The sequence below is a fragment of the Varroa destructor genome, unplaced genomic scaffold (genome assembly GCF_002443255.2).
Source record: "Varroa destructor unplaced genomic scaffold, Vdes_3.0 BEIS01000003.1, whole genome shotgun sequence".
In the NCBI taxonomy this organism is placed as follows: Eukaryota; Metazoa; Arthropoda; class Arachnida; order Mesostigmata; family Varroidae; genus Varroa; species Varroa destructor.
In genome coordinates, this window is record NW_019211456.1 from 54,616,452 (window position 1) to 54,640,443 (window position 23,992).

The 23,992-nt window shown below is 38.2% G+C and overlaps 1 protein-coding gene and 1 long non-coding RNA gene across 3 annotated transcripts in view; one reads left to right on the plus strand and one right to left on the minus strand.

Moving 5' to 3' along the window:
- LOC111247363 (uncharacterized) overlaps nt 1-23,992 on the plus strand; it is a 113,342-nt gene that overhangs the window by 47,322 nt on the left and 42,028 nt on the right. The window lies entirely within an intron of this gene.
- Nucleotides 1,229-3,513, minus strand: LOC111248381 (uncharacterized). Of its 2 annotated transcripts, none has more exons than XR_015325093.1 (3): nt 3,373-3,513; nt 1,850-2,042; nt 1,229-1,370 (listed from the first exon to the last, which is right to left on the minus strand). It is a non-coding gene; the product is annotated as an uncharacterized LOC111248381 (long non-coding RNA). The 2 variants fall into 2 exon arrangements; XR_002672542.2 differs by lacking the exon at nt 3,373-3,513 and adding an exon at nt 2,812-2,943.

The window sequence follows — 23,992 nt, forward strand, 5'->3', positions numbered from 1 at the left end:
TTGGACACTGAGTTAAAGCCATATTTTTGATCACGAAAAGATTAACTATGTCGTAGCTTATCGGTAAAAGAATCCATTTTTTGAACAAAATGTTTAAATCTTGCAAGCCATTAAAGAGTTCTCAAAGGTTATTCCATATATTGTTATATTCACTTCACTAGTAATCCTATAACCTCAGTTAGTTCTTTTTACTTTAGTAGTCATCTATATTCTCTAATCAATAACTCATAAGCCGCATCTTTGAATAGCAGCCCTCTAAAACATTTTCATTACTTGGAACTCAATGAGGCCATATCAACAACTTCCCTTCGAGTGGATAAACAGCGTTATAATGTTTTCGAGGGCCCTATGCGAAAAATGTTTCTAGATTGGATTATAAAATCCTTTTGACAAAGGTGCATTTTTTATGTGGAGAAAAGTCAGAAATGTTATTAAAAACCTTTTTTAAATAATTGTATATGTTCTATTTGGAGATTGTGTTAAGAAACGCATGCTTTACGTTTTTGATGACTATAGACTTTTCCTTATGAATGTGTAGTGGCTGAAATGCGCGTAATAGAGCTTTTAGAGATTGGAAACTCCACGGGGTCAATTGGTAACCGAAAGAGTGGGACAGCTTTCCTTGTCTAGTCTAGTAATAATTACTCTTAAACGATAAGTGTTTCGTTACTGAAATCATGCACCAGTAGGCTACAAGAATTTAGAGCTTTAATAGAGGCTAACTGCTCCCTGAGGAATAAGGGAAGGTTAACAGAGGGTATTTAAAACACGTTTTATCCTATCTCGCTATTTTATACTGCTACCCTTTCACGCACTATTCGACCAAGCATGACGGTTTAGCAACAGCCTGTGTAGCTGTTGTGAAGTAAAGATACCGTCCGATTCGGTATCGCAATGGCACCGCGAGCGTGACTAGTTCTGATAGGTGGTCGTGTCAGCAAGGATCAAGCAAACTGTGCGCTTTAGGTTTTATTTTGTACCTGAACATTACGAATTTCTCTTCGAGCGTAGGTTTCAGCTTGCAGCCATTCTCCCTTCCACTAGGGGAACGGGAATAGGAGAGGGTATAGCCACTTGCAGGCCTATCTTGGGGTTTGCAAAAGGCCAAAAGTGGGGCTAAAGGGCGAAGGACAACGACAACAAGGGGGCGCGAGGGAAGGCAGCTATAAAGCGAGCAGCATCCGCTTCCCTTGTCTTCTCGCGCAGACAGCGAGGTACAGTGGTTCCCCACTGGCTTGTTGTTCTGCTTGTCAACGTGCGTCTCCTATATTTAACCTTCTTCTGCCGAATTTTTTCGCACCATGTTTTGGCCATTTTTAACTATTGTTATTAATCCTTTTTGTTAATAGTGATCATGGTGCTGCGTCGTTCTGACAAAAAGACGATTCACACAAAAATATGACGGAATGAACCAAGTTGTACTGTCTACTTCATGGAAGTGTTCCATATAAGCTCAAGCTCACTTGTGTAGTGGTTATTTTATTGCAATGCGTAACTGCTGGCGTTAATTACTTTTAGCAAGAACATTTGAATAAAAGTGGTACCTAGAGGTGCTGTCCAATTATGTACAACAACATTTATAATCGTAATTGTTGGTCTAAGTTGTACTTCCAGTAGTCACTCCCTAAGGAACGAACTTGCCTCAAACTTAGGAAGTGCAAGTACAGGTTAAATTATCATTTTGAAATGACTATCAATTGTACTAGTCATTCGCTTAAACGATTTACTTCTTTGTAATGATTTCTATGCATTGTGAAAGTAAACATAAATAAAATTAATAATATTGAAACTGCGTAAACAGAAGGCGGAAAGTAATCCTCTAGGCTCTCTTATTGTTTTTAATTTTTACCTTTGTTTCTGCATACATTTTCTTTATTCCTTTGGTCGCTCATTTAATTTTCTTTCAAGAAATCGTTGCTTGGGCGTCTCTAGGAGCTTGTAAAACAATGCCTCACGACTCGATGGCTTCAACAGAACCGCACGGAACACGTTGTCTTACCAAAAGTGACGATCACCTAAGACGGAAGACCGAAACTTTTTCGCTAGAAAAGAACCAAGACGATTCCAATTTAGTTTTTGTTCCAGCAGTTGGGATAGAAAATAGGTAATGGAGCAAGGATCCAATGAGAATTTAATGAAATCCTTTATTCAAGAATCAGTGACCTATTACGAGGTCAGTGGTGCTCTTTTCGATACGAAATGTTTGTGGCCTATCTTAGATATAAACAGAAATGAGGCCTAAAAATAAGAAGACATTACTATGTGTATTCATAAATTTAGTTGTTATGGCGGTCAAGATACTTGTCTGTATACTTTTTACTAACAGATTCATAGACCTCTGCGATTTACGAGCACAAAAACTAAAACTCTTACTACTGATGAGTCTTCAAACCGTACGACGAACTTGATATGCCATAGGCTTTTCATACTTCTACTATGCTTTTAACTTCCAGTAAAGGTTTGGTCTTATTAACCTTTTTAATAGTATTCATCAAATAGTCTAGTTGGTAAATTAGAGTTTCAAAACCTGCTTTCTTAAGACGTATGCAGGTTTCAAAGCTAAAGCATTAACCGTCTTAGTTAGTGTAAAATACATGGTGAAAAATTTAACAACAATTTCTCAAAAATCACATTGGCTGAGTCATAATAACTGGATGTATGGCTGCGTCGGATACCCTCTGACCAGAGATTAATTGTCTGGTCGATATTTATAAAAAATTATATTGACAAACAGATCGGGTCTTTATTTTAGTAGTATGAAGCAACCAACATTTCTGTAACAAAGTCATAGCGGTACAGTCACTGGTATACCATAGCATATAATCTAAATGTGATGTTTAGTGTCCCCGTTGTAACTCCTTTTTGCTTTGACCTGTTTTCGCCCATATCCGGTTGTTTTCGTAGGTGGGCATTGTTCTGGTCGTAACACAACGGACAACGGCGACGCACCGATCGTAAGCAGGATAGCCGTTAGTCCGATATTACTGATGCGGCTGTTCTTGATTAGGCACTTCTCGTTCCTTAGATATGCGAACAATTTTTCGTTATCTGGCTCTTTGAAGACCTATCTGAGTTGGATAGGTGTTACTGTTTAGAGCCAGTCTTTCTGTCACTGCTAAAGTCTCTGTTTCTTCGAATCCCTTTTTGTGTTGTTGTTTATGTTCGTAAACAGCTGTGGCGAGGGTACCTTTGTGTCTTTCCCCTTTCTTGACATAGATTTGTTGCGGGTTGACACTGTTGGTGTAGGCTCAGCGGGAAGGATCGGTTCAATAAAGGGCTGGTTTCAGGAGAGTTCGGGGTGGTTTGATACCATCAAAATAGTGATACGCCTACTAAAATACCTATCCTATTGTGACAGTAGCATTCACTTACTTTTGTACTCCTCAAATAGTATCAGCGAAAACAGCAGATCCCCAATGGTCCCTTAACTCTCCGAGGACACTTTTTCCGATAGAGCGGCAGCCAAACGCCCTACTTCATGCTTCTCTTTGTGGTCAGCAATCCTAGTTTCCTGAATTACAGCCTGGGAAATAGCACTGCCATCGTTGTGTCTTAAGGAAAACGAGGTTAAACTCTTGAGACGGTAGCGGAACAACCGCTAAAGAGCAGACAACAAAAACTAGTAATACAGTAGCAGGGACGCTCGAAAATAATACCTGCGATAAAATTTATGGAGACGAAGGATAGGGTAGCAGTGATGTAGCCCATCGTACATGCATGACATTTTTCCTAACTTCTGTATTTGTTCCTGCAGGAATCGGTGTCCCGTGGTTTGCTTTAAATAATCGTCTCACAACAGCAGTATTTCGTTAAAAATCACTGCCAGTGATGGGGTAGTATCTTTGGAATTTACGTGAAGGAGATTTAAAAAAAACTCGAAACACTGATCGATGAAAGGAAAGTTTACTATTAATAATGATTGAATATCTTCAAATTTAGTGTGCGTCAATTTTACGAACACGCCTTGAGATAGGAATATACGCTATCGTAGACCTTCTGATATATTATTATATATTACACCCAACTGCAACCACCCAGCTCCGATTCGGAAAGTTTATTTGGATTGGATTTTACATTTACGCTTGAGAATAACTAATGACCACAGCATAAAATCTGATACCGTAAAAGGAGCTTTCACAGCGTTTTCATATACGTACAAGTAATACTAAAAACTATTTTTATTGTTGTCTTTAATGTCATCTTATTAAAAAATTGGGAGAATCAAGAATGACAAGCCTTGTTTGCAACTTAATATGTGCTTGTTGAGTAAAGGGGGAATTTGAATTTGGGAATAATAATTAAATGAACAAAAAGTATAGTAGATAAAAAAGTAAGATCAACAGAACAAGTAAATAAATTATGGATGAGCTTGATGATTTTTCCATAAAACCTTACCGCCCCGTTGCACGTGGGAGCAATGGGGAAGGTTAGTACAACTACAGCTAAGTATTTTTCTGGTATAGTTTTCCCACTCATTTATTCGCCATTTTCGTTCCAACGCGTCCTTTTCGTCTTGGTAAATTTAAAATGATTAGAGTTGGACAAAAGTAACCGAAATACATTTGTTGTTCGTCCGTACCTGTTGTGACCTGCCACCCCGGTTGAACTTCTAACCGCTCGCCATTGATAGATATTTTTTAGTTCACTTACCACGAAACTGTTGTATATTACTCTGCTCATTTTCTATATGTGTTCACCATTTTTTTTAAACGAAGCGTTACGCCATTTCCCCTTATCTCATGCCCATTCTCTCGGTAGTGGTAGCTGAGCCACTAAAATCATCTCAATGCCGAACAATGTGTAACAGCTTCTTCCAAATACTCGTTGTGCCCTTCATTCTGATGGCGAAAACGTACTCCTCCACAGAGCCGACTATCCCTCGCACTCCGAGGACGTTCCTCGCTTCTGAGATGACCGGCGCCCGACTGGCGGCCGCCAGCTCAGCCATACTTCAATGGCTGGCTGTTCATCCCGAACAGTCGGCGACTGGTGGTGAGTTTGCTACGACGAGTGTGTAGAATCTGTGGGAAGTTGGTGCAATATTCCAAACAAACCCGAGAGCTATCTTTCGCATATGCAGTGGGACTTTCAGTGTGCTCCAAACTAGGCCCGACCTAGGTCTCCCTTGATGGCTTTCATGAGAAAATCCGTCGAATGTATGTATCTAGAGATAGCGGTCAAGGAGCATATTGACTTTAATGTATTTAGTAACAAATAATTTGAATTTAAATCGATATTTAAATTATTACTTATGACACCGTGTTAGTACTAACACCAAGTTAATATATTTGCCCGAAGTTGGTATGTCTTTCTTTCTTGAGGCAATGCCACTTCCTATTCTGTGACTTTTGTCTTCTTGCATCTTCTTTCCAGTTTGATATATGTCTATATTGAATTGTGAAAGCTCCCAAAAAGATGTAGCTAAGGAACAAGTAAATAGAATATAACATCAATGAGGAAGCATCGGTGTCATTAGCTAGCAGCATTAATTAGCGTTCTTGTTTATGCCCGTTTTTTTATTGTATCGCTACGTCCTAGTTCCATTTGTCTTCAGTCATAGAGGTCAACATTGCTGTCTACGTTGATAGCTTGGGACCGCAATAGATTTCATTAAGGTAAATTCGCACACTTCTCGCTTGCGACTTCTGTACTGTTTACTAAGCTCTCAGTGACCACAGGTGGCTCGGGACAAGTTGTCCTTGCATAAAAGAAAGGAGTCTGAAGACGATATGCATACTTCCATTTTGGTGTGTATCAACCATTAATGTGCCTATTCAATAGCAGATACCAAAACTCGTTTTCTATTGAATGCGCAACGGAACTCAACTGGTCTTGTAATTATTTAAAGCCCTAGATATATTAGGGCAACTTATAGAGAGCTAACGAAGAAAACTTTTCTTTTATCTAATAGAAACAAACCTAGAACTTGGAGATTGTAAAACAATGCCGATTCGATAGAGCTTGCTGAACAATCAGTCATCATCGATGTGAAACAAGGTAGTGATAAAAGTGGACTCAAATATTGTTTTCCTGCTGAACCATCGGCTCGTTTGTTTGGGTGACGCCTAAACAGAAGATCACGAAATTATTAATATGGTACTATGACGGCGACATCCGACAAGGCTTACATTGTGTTGCCTTTCACTTACAAACAACGTGAATTATTAGAGTCGGTATTATGTAGCCGCAGCTGAAGAGTAAGCCATAATGTATTTTATTTCTATTAAATGAGTCCGTTACGGTACGCTTCTTAATACCATTTTCATGTAGCGTACTCTTAAGCAAATAGTACGTTTGTAGTTATTGCTAAAATGGTCAACAACATACACATTTCATTATATATATGACATATTACTGCCATATTGTTGAAGAAATGTGCACTGAAACTCTCGTTTCATGTTGTTTCTCTGTTCTAATCACTAGGGCAAATTTCATATTGGTATGTTTTGCTTCCACCAGTGTTTTTTCTATCTATTTAGTAGGCACTGAGCGGTTTTTTAATGGAAGCTGAAAGTCGTAAGTAATAAGTTGTAGGTATAGCATCTCAAAGGTTAGCAAACACTAAATATATACGCAGAACAAAGTAGCCCTTGTTAATATAATCTTTTCTACTATAGCCAACTAGCTTCTGATCTCAATAACCGCCTCCATCCTGTCTTTAAACAATGCCAGTATAACCTGGCTCAGGAAAGGACGAGGTATCATACAACCACGATGTATAGGAAATGCGTTCGTCTCTTTTAGAATACGATTATTTTCAGTAGCTTTTATCTTATTACCCTTTCGGATCAATGAGATGAAGTATCCAGACTATTTTTTCACATCTAGTAATGATAAAAATCTGCTACCTTATTGAAGTGTTCCTATTTGTGTAGAATTGGGGGTTATAAGTAGATCCGAAATTGTACATCATCAATGTGCGAATTGGTTTGTTTGACTATTATTACCTAGAATTTTCCAATCGATATCTCTAATTGATCAAAGCATCACATGTGACCATTATATGTGAAAACTCCGAGTAATGCGTATCAACATACATTGTTATCTTTGTGTTTAAAAATATTTCGAGTTTTATCATATTGACAGGTTTATTTTATTATATAACTTTGCTAATATTCGAAAATGCCTAAACTTGATATTACACGACACTGCAAAGATGCAAATGCGTACCCGTACAACCTCATAAAGGTAGATTATTGTAATGAATCACTTATTTTCACATAATTATTTCATAATAACCTCATCTTTACGTAGTTTTAGGGGATACCATCAATTAAAATGTGGCATTATTTAGATATTATTTATGTTTATATATTTGTATTTATTAATTGAAAGAAGTTTCTGTAAAAGAGGGGAATTACCACTCATAGTAGTTCATAGTTCACATCAACAGTGCTTAAAATTTGTGAATTAAATCATGTTACGTAATCCGTAACGAAGTCAAATTAAAGGCTACGCGCGTTTATCTTAAGGATTTAAGGACATAAGAGGTATGGTGCTGTCGTTATTGGTGTTCATCAATCCACTTGAGTACTGTCAAATGGCAGTGGCTGTACGTATCGAGTTGGTCATTATTACCGTATGGAGAGGATATCTTTTGGTATTTTCAATGTTTTTCTCTTCTTCGAACTGGACTCTTCGTTCTGGACGTTCGCATTTCTGCGACAATAATTGCTTTAGTATAGACTTGTTGCGAAGTAACAGAAGACAGTAGGTGTAAGGGGTGGAACTCGGCTTATAGAGCGCTGAGAGGAAGACAGATGCGTAAAGGGATCGTCATGGGGTGTTGATATATCAATACCGTTTTCAGAGCATCCTCTCTTGAGACTTCTGAAAGCCGCAGAAAGCTAGTAAGAACAGGCTTTTATTTGATGCCGAGAACAGCGGATGAATGCATGTCCTTTACAAGAAATAACTCGCTGAGGTGTGTTCTATAAAGTGCTATAAGCCGCAATTGAGCGGCTGAAGTATAGTTTATTTCCACAATGAAGTGGTTGAACTGGCTCAGTGTATCAAAATAAATAGCATTCGTTAGAACATTAAACTATAAAAATGGTTATGTAGCCGATCTTTATATAAGATGACTCTTTGAACACCGTTAATTGATAATGTTTGTCACTTGAACGGTTGTACTAACAAATCGAATCATCGCAATTTGGCTTTATTCAGTTAGATAAAATGCCCGCCTAAATACCTCGAACAAGTGTCAATCTGTTGCAACGCTAACTTTCTTATGTGTTCACTATGGCAGCTTGGTATAGCTCTCATCTGTATGTATATATGTATATAATGTTTTAAATTAACTGTGGGGTGCAAAAGGCGCAATGGCGCGTTTTGGATCATTCTCATGTTTCATGGCTAATCTAATGTGGCGGTAGTTATAATGGTTTGGATTTATGAGGTTCTCTATGAAAATTAAGAAACTAAAATGGGCGTCATTTGCTTCTGCCTCTGTTCTATACAAAATTATCACTAAACAAAATCAAGATGGGTGTCATTTGCTTCCTAGTCAAACATTGTGTAGCAAATTGTTTTGAAAGCAAGGATCGAAAATACACACCGTAGACGCAAACTCAATCGCCCTAATGATATCTAGCTTATTTTTTTATTAAATATGTCTCTATCTTGAGTAAAACCGAAGTGAATACTAGGTACAGGGAAGGAACACGTCGATCTAGTTAAATGCAGCTTGTAAATGAGCAACATCAATTTGCCCCGATTAATCCTGTCCATCCTACACACAATGCAGTAGTGATTTGTAATTTATTCCAAAGCTGTATTTCTCGCACTAACACGTGATTGGCAAGGCAATCAAGTAGTTGCGGCTGGCCATATCAACGAGCTGTTTATAATGACGTATAGTTCCACTGTTCTGAACCATAGTCCTCTTTCAACATTGGCTAGGAATCACTCCGGAGCCGATTACACAAGGCGAATCCTAATTACGAGCAAAAGCTGAGCCTCGGTGTAACTGTCCCGCCGAACAACGTGACTTGAATAATGTCATGTTAATTTTGTGTGTATCAGGATTGCCAAGCAGCATTCAGCAATAGTGAACTAATGTCGTCACATATATATTGGGTTGTCGAAAAAGTATTGACCGTTTTTCAGGTAGATAAGTCACATACTTCAGGTAACATAAGTCGCGCTAGATCGCCGTTAGTGGCATTTGAAAACTAAGATTTGGCCGTGGTAGACGTGTTTGTTAGAATGAAATTATTCACACTTCGGATAGTGCGCCTTGAAAATAAGTCGCAAAAATAGTTGTTGAAATTATTATGGAAGTTAGCCAAAACTGGGTAACCAAAAAAAATAGAAGGCTGACTATAAAAAGAAGCTGGCGGTTTGGGTTCCGTACGAATTGATGCAAAATAATTGAATTTCCATCAGCATAACTCTACAGAAACCCGACAAAATCGAGCCACTTCTAAAACGATTTATTACGGATTATCAAAAGTGTATCACCTACAACAATAGTGTTCAATTAAAAAAAGAGGAAAGTGCTCTCTGCAATTAGTGGCAAAATCCAGAATTTGGTGAAATAGGAAAAGAATCGTGCATTCCAAGTTGCTACCGCCGCGCAAAACGATTGGTTCGGATTTCTACTGTCAATAATTAACAAAATTACAATAAGTCATTGAAAAATTGACGGGTACTAGTAAGCAGAAAAGGCGTTGTCCTCCACCATGACAGTGTCAGACCACAAACATTTTTAGCTATCCAGCAAAAACTGAGGAAATAGACGGAAAATGTTAATGCATTGATCGTGTAGTACGGATAATGCACCACCAGGCTACTATTTGTTTCAGTCTTTGCAGAAATCCCTTAATTGTATGTATTTATTTTTATTTATTTATTTAGTTTCAATGAAATAACGTAAAAAATACTTGTCATCCAAAGACCACAGAAGTTTTACAGTGATCGAATTATAGCTTTATGATAAAAATTGCGGAAGGTTATCGATCAATATGTAGTAAATTTAGTCGAGTAACATTATTTTAGAATATAGCAATGTTTGCTTCGATTTGAACTCGCAATATTTTTTTTCGATACCTCTAAGATATATGTATATCCATTTTCATATGCATGTATACACAATGTGTTGAATATGCATGCATATGAATATTGTGTAACTAACAGTCTACCGACGAGTACTGTTGTTTCTATGATCTCGCTCTTTTTGGCTGGATTATAACCGTTAGAGAAGAATATCCGTATATAGAACAAACCGGATCAGCTCAGACCCAGTAGGCAGATTTGATAGTCATTAGAAAACTCAACCAGCAGTAGTTGCTTATCGAAAATTCAAGCAACGTGAGTAGCATACGTACCACATTAATTCTTCGCTTGGCGTCGACTGGACTCACAATTTGGCAACCACATACAGACACAGACATATTATCCAGTCAACAGCACCATGTTGCATCGACTTAACCGGATATCATTATAATGCAATTTCTGCCTGAATTACGATCAGCAAATTTAGGTGATTATACTTCGTGTCAATGTCTCCCTTCAAAGAGAGCGATTACCCAAAGGTGCTACGTCAAGTCGATTCGATAGTACAGCTGGTACTAGTTCTGCCTGGCTGTAGGTCATAAAGGGGCAGTTACTTTAAAATGTACAATTATATCGCTACAGAGATATCCAGTTATCAATCTATCTCTAATTCACTGGGTTCGCTAGACGACCCTGGTGTGTCAGCACATTGTGCGACACTAACTATAAGCTGTTTGGCCGTCTGGCGGCGTTTAATTAATCGACTTTTTTCAACTTTTCAGTCTTTGGCCAGTTTTGCAACACATATTCTTCCTTCAGGTCTATGGAGAATTAATCCATGGCTAGTACCATGCGTTAGTATAGTATCCGTACCAAATTATTTTAACCTTTGTGATTTAAACCGAAGTATACCACGATGCTCTCGAGTAAATGATCGCAAAGGTGTAATCATTGTGCTTATCTGATACTCCTCAGATTTTACGTTAACGACAATTAAAGAGTTCGTAATTGTTGCCATTACGGCTATATTGGAACTTGGAATTGTGTTCTAATAATGGTGTAGTTTTTTTAAATCATAATAATAAATAATAATGTATTTTTAAATAATATGGCACATTTCTCGGAAAAAAATATATACATATATATAAAAGAATAAATCCGTAATTGCGCTTTCGAACCTACGAAAACAAAAAAATTTTATTAAAGATATATTTAAAAAGATATCCCGTGTGCTTTAACAGACTAGGTGACTTACTATAATGGACGGTGGACAGCTACAACGGTAATAACGAATCTCTTTTTTTTTTAGCTTTATTAGCTTAGATATGAGGAGGCACAATATGTATACAGTCCTTGTGGTATATTACATCAACCTTTAATCGTATACCTTTTCGGTATTATTTACATAAAATTTACATAAAAGGTATTATTTACAATAATTTCTAACTGTGGAGATACTCTCATTGTTAGAAAAATCTTTCCCGAAATATTCGAATACTTATTTCAGTTTCGTTTATGATGCTGGCTTTGATATCGCCTCAATTGTAACCAAGAAAATCAACCCAGCTTGACACAGATGTCAGTCCACCTTACTCATGCAGTCACCTCATGTAGCTTAGCTGTGGCCTCTCTCACTTCCAAAACTATTTTCAGCAGTTACCCGATAAAATGAAAACTTTGTTTGACTGATGAAAGAACGCTTACATAATCACGTCATGCCGATGTTTCAGTAATAACAAGGAACTTTGCATTACTCATGAACTTAGTATGACTGCTAGAACATCACCCGCATGATTCACTCGCGTCTGTTTTTTTGCAATTAAACTATTTATTTTATTTGTGCAGAAATAGACAACTAATAATATACGATAAATAAAAATTAGTTATTTCCTTATAGCTAGAACTTATATGGATTATTCTATAATATAGTTCAAACTTGGTTTATTATATAACACACGTTAAGCAAAATTATTCATGCAGTAGAAGTCGAGTACACTTGTTCATACAACCCCATTTTCACATTGATGGTATATTACCGCGGACGGTGTTGGTGGCCACATTGAGGTTTGTCAACGGTGGTGCGTCGTTGTTTTTAAACGTGAAAAATGTAAAAGAAATTGTTGGCTTTGGTTAGTGACCGAGCAAATGAATACGCAATATAGGGAAAAATAAATTTCTTTAGAGGCAAACACCTCTGCCTTATCGGCTCCATTTTTTCAACGGCTCTTCTTGGGATGAAGTCTTAACGGTCCACAAAAATCAGCCGAATCTGGGGGCGGTTTGGGTTCAACAATAAAACAGAAAAAAATATTCTTGGTAGCATAGATAGACTGGGCGGACCTGCAAACTTCGCTTTGCACTCGTTTTGTCATTGATTAATTTACCTAATCTGATTCGTTCATCCAAACTAACGAAAACTACAGGTCGAATATAGATCAACAGTTACCTTGCAATTATTTTCAGATTTGTTTGTTCGCTGATGATATGTTGCAGACAACGAGACTATCGCATTTTTTTAATATTAGCTGATTGACTCTTTTTTTTTTTGTTTTTTCGGGGCGCTTGTGAATAAATTGACCATTGATCCATAAATCGGATTGAACAGTGACGCTGCGATTGATAGAATCGGCTAATCTATTGATTTTGGTCCTTAGACGTCATTAAGGCCTAAAATTTTGTCAAACCCTTTTGACTTTTTCCTGGAAACAAATTGGAAACCTTTTTGGAAGATCAACTTTGCATTTGCGACTTGAACATTTCAGTTTACGATTATTAGAAATTCAAGAAACGCTTGAAACGCATTTTTACGCCCAATCTTGTTATATAAGCAAACCAATACGATCGAAAGAGTTTTTGAAATTTTAACTCAAAAATACCAGTTGTATGTGTTGAGGTATGTATTGCATTTTCATAGTTGTCAGCTTGTTAACCGTTATCAATCAACATCAAAAAAATGTGGAGTACTCTCTTAGGTTTTCGCCCCTCAAACCGCAGCTTCAATACAAAAACTGAAAGTCGAATATATGAACATGTATTGCATTTCGATTTAGCTTTTGATTCGTACCAAGAAATGTTCACCATTAGAAATAACATAGAAAATTTTTACTCCAGTATTACATTAAAGAAGAAGCTCCCACAGTTGTTTTTGGCCTTCTTAGCTGTCCAAAGATGTATTTCTTTCCTGCCCATCTAGTCCAGGTCTGTCGACTGATGTAAAGAATTAATGTCAATAAAATAGTACCTTGCATAAAAATATCTTCAGTATTCCAGAGTTTCTTTCAGATAATCTTTTAAAGAACATTTTATTTTAATTGCTTTTGAAGAATGCATCGTTTTTAATTGTTCAACTAAAAATCCTGTTGATTTTTATCAGAAATTTGCCTAAAAAGCAGTCTATAATAGCTTGAAACGCAATTTCATGCTGCTGTTACGTGGGCGAGATAAACCCCTTAGTGAACTTTTGACTTATCTCGCTTAATTACTGGCAGTAACTGGTGGAAATTAGCTGAATACATGGTTAAGGTTCCTCCCAAAGGTTCACATTTACTGCCTATATCACGAACCATCTGATTAGCGGCTTCGAAGTCTCTCGTTTAATTATGGGACATATGCCTTTGAGCTACCAGATGTGCGGTCGTACGAAAAAGAATTGCAGTTTTAGAATTTTCTTCTATATTACGTATTGCATTTTTCTTGACGTGAATGGATCTTAAATCGGGAGTGCGCTATTCTTCCTTTGAGCATCAGATTGGTTGCGATTCTTGATTGTTCTACCGCAGTGAACGATGCTAGTAGCTGTTTTGGTGTTGGTTTCAAAGACGAAAAATTAGAATAAAGTTGTTACTGCTGTCGGCATGCGATTAATTAAATTAATACTACGCTCTATACGAGAAACAAGCATTTCCCAAAGCGAAAAAATATTTGGCCAGTCGGCTCTATCTTCTGCGCATATCTTCGTAGGGCAAATTTCTAGCGACCCCAAAAAATGAGTCCAATCGAACCGCTCGTAAAAAAGGGATTTTGTGTTCGACAAACAAACAGACCGACACTAAGCTTTAATAGTTGATAGATAGATCGATAGACGTAGTTTAATATATGGAATTGTAAATGCGAGTATTAAAATCCATATGCCGTACCCGTAATCCGCAATCCGTATGCCCCTTTTTGATATTCATGATTGCTGACCTTTTTATCGCCGCCAACACTGCTGCAAGCCCACAGTTGAAATCACTTTTTCTCTAAGCGTAAGCCTATTTACTTGTTGATCTACTTTTTCAGCTATTGTGCATTTAGGAAGAAGTGCAGTCTGCAACAGTCGAACAGTAATGGCGACGACAACGTCAGAATCTAACGCGAAAGCACACGTCGCTTCAGCGAGAATATTGAGCAGAGCATTAGGCCTCAGAGCTTTGTATTTCCGTTCTAAAGCCTTTGTCATTTGCCAAATAGCGAGAAATTTTTACTTTACTATTAGAACGAAAACTGAAGAAACCCACATACTTACTTGGTACTAAGCCTCTTGTGTGTTTTGGGGTGAGAACGTTGTTGTGTCATCTCACAGTACGTAGAATTTAAGTGAAAGCAGGGCAACTCACGGAACGGGCAGGAAAACTATGCAAAGAACTGCAGACTCATATGGATGTAATTTGATTACTTACCTCTCCGACCTCCTCTTGAGCCCCCGCCCCCCACTTACCCCTTGTTCTTTTACAAGCGACATTATCCTAGTGCCTTTTTCTGTCGCTGGGTTAATTTGTTGAAAGTAGGCAGCAAGCAACGACAGCTGAACTGCTGCCGCAAACCCGTTGTATTCTTACTCCACGAGCAAAGTTTAGCTATACACACAACAGGACGAACAAGAGCAACTGATGAAAAAGGACATGAGTGTAGGCAAGCAAAATGCATTGCTGTCCGTGTCACTAGGGTTTTCATGTTATAGAGCAGTTTTCATAGATATTACTCATATTGTATTTTAACAGAGGCAAAGATTAAGATACAGTAGAAATGCATTGAAGGAAAAATATTAGCTCTAAAAGTAGAAATGAAGACAATTTACAAAAAAAAAAAAGTTTTGTTCCATTGCATAACATTCTACCACCTTTCAGATATTTTAACTGGATTTTGCCGGTCTTTGGAATAACCCATAACTGACCTTCTTTTCTCTTTTTTAATTGTTTTTTTGAAAATGCGTTCATTATCTACATATTTGCGTTTATAGCACAAAGAAGGAATACAGGGAACATCTCTTTGGGACTATTAAACTTTTGTATACTTCCCACTGAGTTGTATAGTTTTCTGAACGTTCTATTACGTTCGCACTTGTTTACAGAAATATTAAAGCACATTTACTTAAACACTAGATTGTATCACCTAGTCTGGCTACCAGCGAACGTACAGTGCAAACAGCCTGCTCTGTGAAATATTCTCAAATCTGACTTATCATGGAATTAAATGATGAACCGAGAAACTATAGCTATTATATTATTAATATATTGTAATTTTGAGAATGAATTATAATTTTTTTTTGCTTGATTTTTAGAAATCGTTTCTGTTAAGTGTTTTTTCTATGCTTTTCTTAGTCTTAAATTCTGATGGAGACGATATAAAACAACATTTGACGTCCTACCAAATAGATCAAAGTTGAGTCCAATATGTGCCCGAGTCAAAAACTCTTTTACTTTTACTCTTTACTCTTTTACTTAAACGAACAGGTTTTGACGCAGAAGTACGATAGGACAGTTGAATGTTTTTCTCATTGATCTACAATAGGGATATATGTAAGAGCTGAGCACATACACAAAGAGATAAAAAGAGGGCGTATTTGTGTGACATGATGGAGGTAAAGAAAAAACTGGAAGCAGTTGCACTATCCTTGTAACTGATTTAAGTCTCTTCCCCAATCTGTATTTGGAAAATCTGATGACGACTCCATTAAAAAAGTTTGGAAATTCGTTCAGGGAACCGGTCGGAAGTTCGAATTAGATTCCATAGCATATCACATGCATCGTCAGAGTGGAACATATTTTCCATCGCTCTCTAGTTCAATCACAGTTATACCATTTTGTCCAATATTTTCTATTGCTGATGGAAGCTTCGTATACATTGAACGCAGTGTTATGTCGTATTGCTTTAGACCGAATACAAACCGTTCAGAAACAAAACTGCGAGTAGCAGAGTTCAAGAATTGTTCTCTGAGTACGTGAATTTAATGCAAGCGGAAGGTTAAGCTACAATGTTGCATGTAGAAAGTGTAGCTAATTATATATTATGGAAAAGAGAAGTCACAAATAGAATTGTGAGACAATACAAAATAAGTAGGTGAACAAACGACTGAAAGAAATTGGAAAATATTAAAAATTAGTCAAGAAGGATGGAGAAGAGAAATCTGAACTCTATGTCAAGAAAATACTTGGTTGAACTCAGCACGGTAATAGGGAGAGGAGTAACTCAGAGCAACAAGATAAACCAAGTTGTAACAGGCAAGATAGATTAGATACCTCCTCCATTGGACTTGATATTAAGGTTACATGGCAAACGTTTTCCCCTTTTTTGTAATCCCTACATTTCATCTTCATTTGTTAACGTATATTTTGGCACTACCGTTGGTTTAACTCGGACAACAGAAGTCATGTAGGAACCTCAGTAGAAATTCATCAAACAGTTAGCATTAATTTTTCGTGAAGTTAGTATGTAGACTGGGAAAATTAAATTCAAAATAGCTGCTAAGATAATAGAATTTTGACTTAGTAAACGACTCGCGGCAAGATAAAGCATCAAAAGAATGTTCTTCTTTATAGACATTAGAATTCGCATTTATAATATCTATAATTGCCAACCAATATGAACGTTAGAAGCTAGAAATGATTTGGAGTTCATGTAGTTATACCAATGCGGTAGGATTGGACAGAATTACAACCACCGAATAGGGTGACCACTCGTTTGAAGACACTTGCCGGGTTATCTGGGATTTATTAAGCCTATAACCAGGAGAACTATGGGGCTGATATTTGATGGGTGTTTTTGCCAGAAGGAACGTGAAGGAACCCTAGGAGTCTGTAGCACATTCCGGTTCTCACCTAAATAACGAATCATTGAAGTGGTAGAAAGAGGAAGATCGTTTCGATTTTCAATCATGATGTAGCGGGAAAAGGCAAAAGGGATAAACTAAGTTTCTTTTTATTACTCGACCCATGGTCGAGTGTCCTGCTCCTGCTGGCACCGACAGCAGCCGCTTAGACATAGCTGCTCACCATCAAACCAGCTTCCACTAGCACTACATACTACACTTACGTTAGAACCTTATCCCTTGAGCACTGAAGCAGCTGCATGGCTGATCGGCAGATGCCATGTCATCCTCAAGCAGAGCATCGGTAGGGAATCGATTTCAAGTCCCTGCCTTTGCATCACAACTCACCGGCAGCGGCCCACTCTTTCCTCGCTATCGCGTACAGAAAAATACGAAGGAAAATAAAATGGTGAAAAGATGGACAAATGGTTCCTCGGACAAAAAGCACGCGGCGTCGACATGCTTATTTCAACATATTTGTATTACACATTTGAACCAATTTGTACCGATTTGTCCCAAAAGCAAAAGCTGTAATCGTAAGCACAAAAGATAAGGGTAGTTTTTATGATCGCATAAAACCCGCCCTATGCCTTCAATAGACGTCCTAATGATAGTCTTCTATCTATTATCTTGAAACGTTGCTTTATTATGATATCCTATGTTCCCGTCATAGATGTGTAGTTGGCTGTTATAGCTAAATAAAAATGGCTTTTGAAACAACAAATGAATATTATCGAAAAAAAACCGTTGTAAACGTGTTAGGAGTTAAATAGTAAGTGAACCAGATAGAATAAAGCTCGCTTAATGAATTATTTTATATGTGTATAGTTCTGTGCAACTTTTGTATTAACAAAAGTTATTTATGCGAGTTACTTACCTGCTAACGTTTTTTTCAGTATTTCATATTATATACCGCTATGGTTCTCGGCATTTGACCTGATTTGCGTTACTAGAAATGACCGGCGAGTTACTTTAACCTTAATGAAGCCATCATTAGAAGTATAATAGGTTTTCCTCAGGCTAACGCATAACCTTATAGAAGCCGAAAAGAATTGCCGTAATGTATTTTCATCGAGCTAAAGAGTCAAGAGGTCGAGGGTGGAGTACCTCCTTTCTTGCAGAGTCTCTCGTCGGCTCCATCTATTTATCCAATACTCATCCCTTATCCGTTAAGTCCATAATAGAAAATCTCAAGAGTGCATTAATTTTAATCGTCCAAGCTTTTTGCTTATATGTCCATATCTGGCTGGGCAAACACTATGATCCCAGGCATGCCATCTACATAATAATTGTGCAGGTTACACATTGTTGCCACTATGGGTAAAAAATATTGTTAACATTGATTGAATACAAATTGTAGGCGCAGTGTGCACCGTGACCGCCTCAGACATACGTACGTAAGTGGAAAGACAAAGGCTGTAATGATAAACCATCGTTTCTTTCTTTTGTCGTGCAATCACAGAAGGTTTATGTAAAAAATTGTAGGAAAATTGCTACAAAGCAAGAGATATTTAGCTGCCAAAATCTACTGTGTCTAAATTAGTGTAGTTTCTCTAGGATATGATACAATTACGCTGTTTTTTCTATTTGGACCAAACTATGACGCTGATGAAACGTGTGTTGCACGTGCTAATTCAGCACTTACCTTAGCGTGCCAAGAATAGATATGTCAAAAAGCTTATGCGCTAAGAATAGCGTTTTCTTTTTTCTTTTGATAAGAACCGGAAGATTCCGTATCTCTTTGCGTATTCGCAATATATATACTAGAGAATAACGTCGTTTTATGAAGCAATTAAAGTAGACCAGTAAAATACTGCGTATCGTGGGATGGTCAGTTAATTTTTCTGAATTTCACAAGCTTCCTTGACTATACGAGCACTGTATAAAGCGTCGCACTTAAAAGACAACACATTTTTATTTGCGCCGGACCTAGTTGCGTGAACTGTAAGTAAATAGCAACTATAATTACGTTCCTTATATATTTTAGGTACGTAATTTGTAATTCGTATCAGAGAGTAGCGCAAAAACATACCTAGGAACCGTTTAGCGCAATTCAACGATTAATCACAAAAATCATAATTAGTGGCGCCAGCTAGCCAGGAGCTCCTTTCAACCTCTTGACTAGCAACCAAGTTAAACTATCTAAACTTCTGTTACATTTCATTGCTGAATATTCATCGTATACCATATGCCGCCAATCTGTTTGCCTATCCTCTTTCTTTTGGTATTAGCCCCTCCAAGGTTTGCCCTTTTTATCTTTTCGGGTCATCTGAGAACGTGAAAGAAATAGGTGATTAAAGGAACTCACGCGTACGGTTCTGCGTACGATGGATTGCACAACGAACAGAAGGGCATGTAGAAGTAGAGAAAATTTCACCTCGTTCTCAGTCACGGCGTTCAGTGGTGTCCCTGTTTCTCGATGTACGACGCGAAGGCCCGATAGAAGCTGTCTCTGCGGACAGGGTCCTTCCATTGGAACTGGCAGGACCAAGTTATTTTGTGCTATGTACCGTCTTCCCCTGTTATCAAGGACGGGAAAGGCAGTCGCTTAAGGCAGGGAGGCAGCTAGAAATAGAACGAAAAGGGAAATGAGTAAAGGGGGTGGAATAACGTAGACGTTGTTGACCGACTATGAAAGAATAAAACCGTTAGTGCTTGCTATTTCGCCTCCTGAGTGATCGTTCCTTCCCTTCCCAGTGAAAAATATCGTTCATGTTGGATAAAGAATGCAAAGTGTCTGACCAACCGATCGCCTACCAACCCCGCTCCATTGGCGGAGGTGCCAATAATAAGACTGTGTCTGAGTATTTGCAGCCCTAAATGTTTCCTGCTACCTTGCTCTTTGGAAGAACTAATGTTCCAAGTTGACTTGAGTTGTGCTTGCTAAAGATAGTGAATGAGCAAAGTATTTAAAGTGAGAAAACAGTAAAATAATAGTATCAATATCATAGTTATCAAATTGCTGCACTAATTTTCTTAACGTAAAATGAATGTCGCTGATGGGGTTTTAACCGGTAACCTTCATCCGTTTTAACCATTTATTTAATATATTAAATCAATAGCGCGTATAGAGGTTACCAGTATGGTTTGTAATAAAGAAAGTATTCTTTCCTAAAAGTTTTTTGTGTAGATACATAGCTGAAAAACTAGCACTAGAGGCTTAGATATGCACAGCGATGTTGAGGGATGTTTGTAAAAAAGTGAGTACTATGGATCCGTAAAATAATCGCTATTTGCTCTTGGTACAATTGACATAGCAGTAGACGATATAAATACAAAACCGTGGAACGCTTGCTACTTAATTTGCATGTTGCAACAATTATTACCTAAGCATAACTGGCTACGGCGACGCGAACATGTACAGCATGAACAGACTGACAATGTATAAACCGCTACACGTGATCGAGCAATAAACTAACCTCTGAAACGAATTTAATACCCGTCTTGGATGCTTCAAAGGATTTACAATACACAGTCTTGCAGCCGGTTATACAAGGTACGAGAAACCAAGCCGATCTAGCACATATATGACAAAGAGTAAATGCCAAAATACTTCTCTGAATAAATAAGATTTACCGCTGAGTTGCCAGAAGTTAGCTAGCGTGTATTTGAAAGTAGGTACAGTTCTTATCTGAACTTTCTCTACGAAAAAACATAACAGTCTTGGATAGTCCTAAATTAGACCATTCGTCCCTCTTTTCGCAAAACTGAACCGATTATGGTCTGTAGAAACCGGTGTCTAGCCAATACGGGAGAACCTTCAAAAAAGCAAAAAAAATGGCTCATTGGCTAAATTCTCCTTTAGTCCCATACCACTACAAAGTTCCTAGTCCAAGCGACTGAAGTTCTTTTATGTGGCTGGTGCCACCTAGTACAAAGACATGGACGGGCTCAGAGTGGCTCGATACTTTTCTTCTTCTTAACTGTATGAAGCAAGTGTCTAATACTATGGTATAAGCTTTTAGTCCCTCTTGTCCTTATAGCAATCGTGTGCGGCAGGCTTTCCTACAGCGGATTTCATTTCTAGTGCCTCCAGCTGGTCGCAAGAAGCGTCTTCCTCTTTTAGTTCCTATAAAGATATCGATCACTTTTTGCACTATATGAGGCACACAACTGGGACACGAATATGGACAGTAAAAGGAGGTACTGGTTTCTGATTTTATACTAGAATCCGCGTTTGCTAAGTGTTGCAGGAGACAAATCGACAAATACTAGGACTAACGGCGCGTGATTTCCGCTTTTCAAGGGTTCCATTATAATGTGCTACTATAGTAACGAAATAAGTTTTTCGTTGTAATGTGTCAAATCGAATCAACTACGCGCAATAATGAAAAAGATAGTTGTATGTTCTTGTAATTTATCAACTAGCTTATCTATATTTGAAGAAACCGAGAAGTGTGCTTAATATTTTTCAGATATTCTTAACTCCTGTTGGGGAAATCGTCTGTGGAGAATATGCCGATTTGTTTGCAGTTAACACAAATTTTACCCAATAATTTACGTCGATTTACGTATAATAATAACGAATCAACATATTATGTATCGTTAAATCTTCCATATGCGTCTGCAATTTCTTCTATATTCATCCAGCTCATAGCTAGCTGTATCATTGTGGTCATTTCTCGATGCATTGCTTACCTTGATATTGAAGACCAAATTTAATACGAATTTAGGATTGCACTGGAATGTTGCGTGAGTTTGCCGAGACCTGGCGAACCTGCGCAAGCGAAGTTAGTTGGGCAATAGAGTTATCCATTATTATTAAGTAGCACCCTATATGCTTTTGTTAACATGTTACATGGATCGACATATAAGTAGTCTTATTTTAGACTACTTCTGGTAAGGGTCAAATGTCATTCGAGTTCGATGTGCGAATTCCAATACCTTATAGCTGAATACGCTCGAACAAATATTGCATGCGATACATATGCACACTTTTAACTTTTTTATAGCACTTCACTCGTCCCAGTAATATTTAGGATGGTATTCCCGAAGTCTTGCTGCGTCGTAAAACGTGCGCCGTCAATTAATGTTGCCTTGTACATCACTTAAAATTCCTGAATTGTGTTCGTTACTTGAATGCTGTGAAGGGCAGTATCCAACGAAAACTTGAAGCATTTATTCAGAACATTTTATGGGAAAAAAATATTACTAAATATTACTGACTAATCATAGATCTAATGGACTCGATGTGCCGATATCTTTCTGATAAGACAGTCGATAGAACAACACCACTTTTTTATAAAACACTAATTATATTATGATTATTGGTCATTTTCTGTTTAAGCTGGTGAACCACTAGAATATGAAGAGGACCTAATAGAAGCATCCTTCGGGCACCTTTACGCTTGATCTATATTTAAATCCTTGAAACATGAAATTTTGTAAATTGTAAATCTTTACTTGCGAACCGCGCAGATGCAAATAACTGTTGTGCAGTGCTTAGCTCTCTTATTCAAACAATACTGTAAGATTTTTGGGCAGTAAAATTAGAAAGGGTCACAATTAAGCTTTGCCAAACAAATAGCCCTTCGCTTTGGCTTATTGTCATTTCCTTCCTGTTTATTGCGCTTGGTGTTACCTAAGTTTCATAAGGAGTGGGATGAAGAGGAATGAAGAAGGCAAATCATCTTGATCGAATGTTTTGAATCTCGTCGCCAAGTTAATGTTCTAACTGATATATCTCCGTAATTGTCTCGGTCTTTGCAATGAGGAGACATCATAAGAACCCAAATGGAGAAAGAACGACCAACACCGTTCTTCCATTATGAAACTATGGAATTATGAAATATGGGTCGCGATTACAGTGGCCCGTCGTCATTGTTTATCTTGCTGGAGATCTAAATCGGTAGATAACAGGAGGCTGATGTGAATGGAATGGACCCATGTTGAGGTCTCTGTCTGTGTGCGTCTTAGGAAGGTTCATCTGCTAAACGGCTGCTGTTTGTCAGTTGCTTCGCGGCTGCTAGTAAGTAGAGGAATGTGCGTGCTCTCAGTTTGTCAGTATGACCATCCTAAATTTCTCTTCGCCGACTCGACTAGTGCGCCCGTTCGCTCTCTGGATCTTCCCATTGCCGTTACCCTCCCTCGCGCACCGCCGCTGCTGCTACACACTCGTCTTCCTTGGAGTGGGGTGCTTGCTCTGACAGTTGTGTGTGGAGTGGTAGCGGCGGCCTGAACGCAGACACGCAGGCAACATTCTGCAGGAAGCAGTTATTTCCCACCCACTGGCGCCAGCCTGGCGGCCGGCGTCGTCAACGTCGCCGCCGTTTCTCTCGTGGACGTCACCCCCTTGCTATTGCACCAATTGGATCCAACGAAAAACGGCAGTAACAGTGCAGCGACAAAGAGTCACTTTTAGAGGAAGGGATCCACGCTTTATCGACTGGCGCTATGCAGTTCGCCTGCAGCCTGTTCTTCATGGAACAGGCTTTTAAAGTCAACGTCTCCTCCTTCTTCTGCTTGTTATAAGCGGCCATTTTTATGTACGCCTTATCCTATTGCCCACTTCCTGAGGCCTGTCAGCATTCCAGTTTTCTTTCTCTCCTCTACTCTAATCCTTAAAGGTGCCGCTTCTAGTTCACGGATCAGCGCATGAAGCTGGGCGGTGACCTCGTTAAACACATTTAGGGAGAAGTAAAGAATCCTAGACCACGTCATAGGTCTATTTCTACTGCAGTTTGGTGTTGCTGCTACCACAGATGTCTTCTGTCGTCTGATTTTCTTTCTGGATCTATTGCTGCTGTTGGCGACTATACCATGCTTTGCTATGGTCGCAAGTAGCCGCTCTTTGAACTTGTGCTATTAATATAAAGTGGTCCAGATGTAATGTTTTAATATAAGAATGAATACATACACTACATCCTGTTTATTTTAAAAAAAGAAAACGCAATATCTAATCAACTGCTGATCAATCATGTATTAATT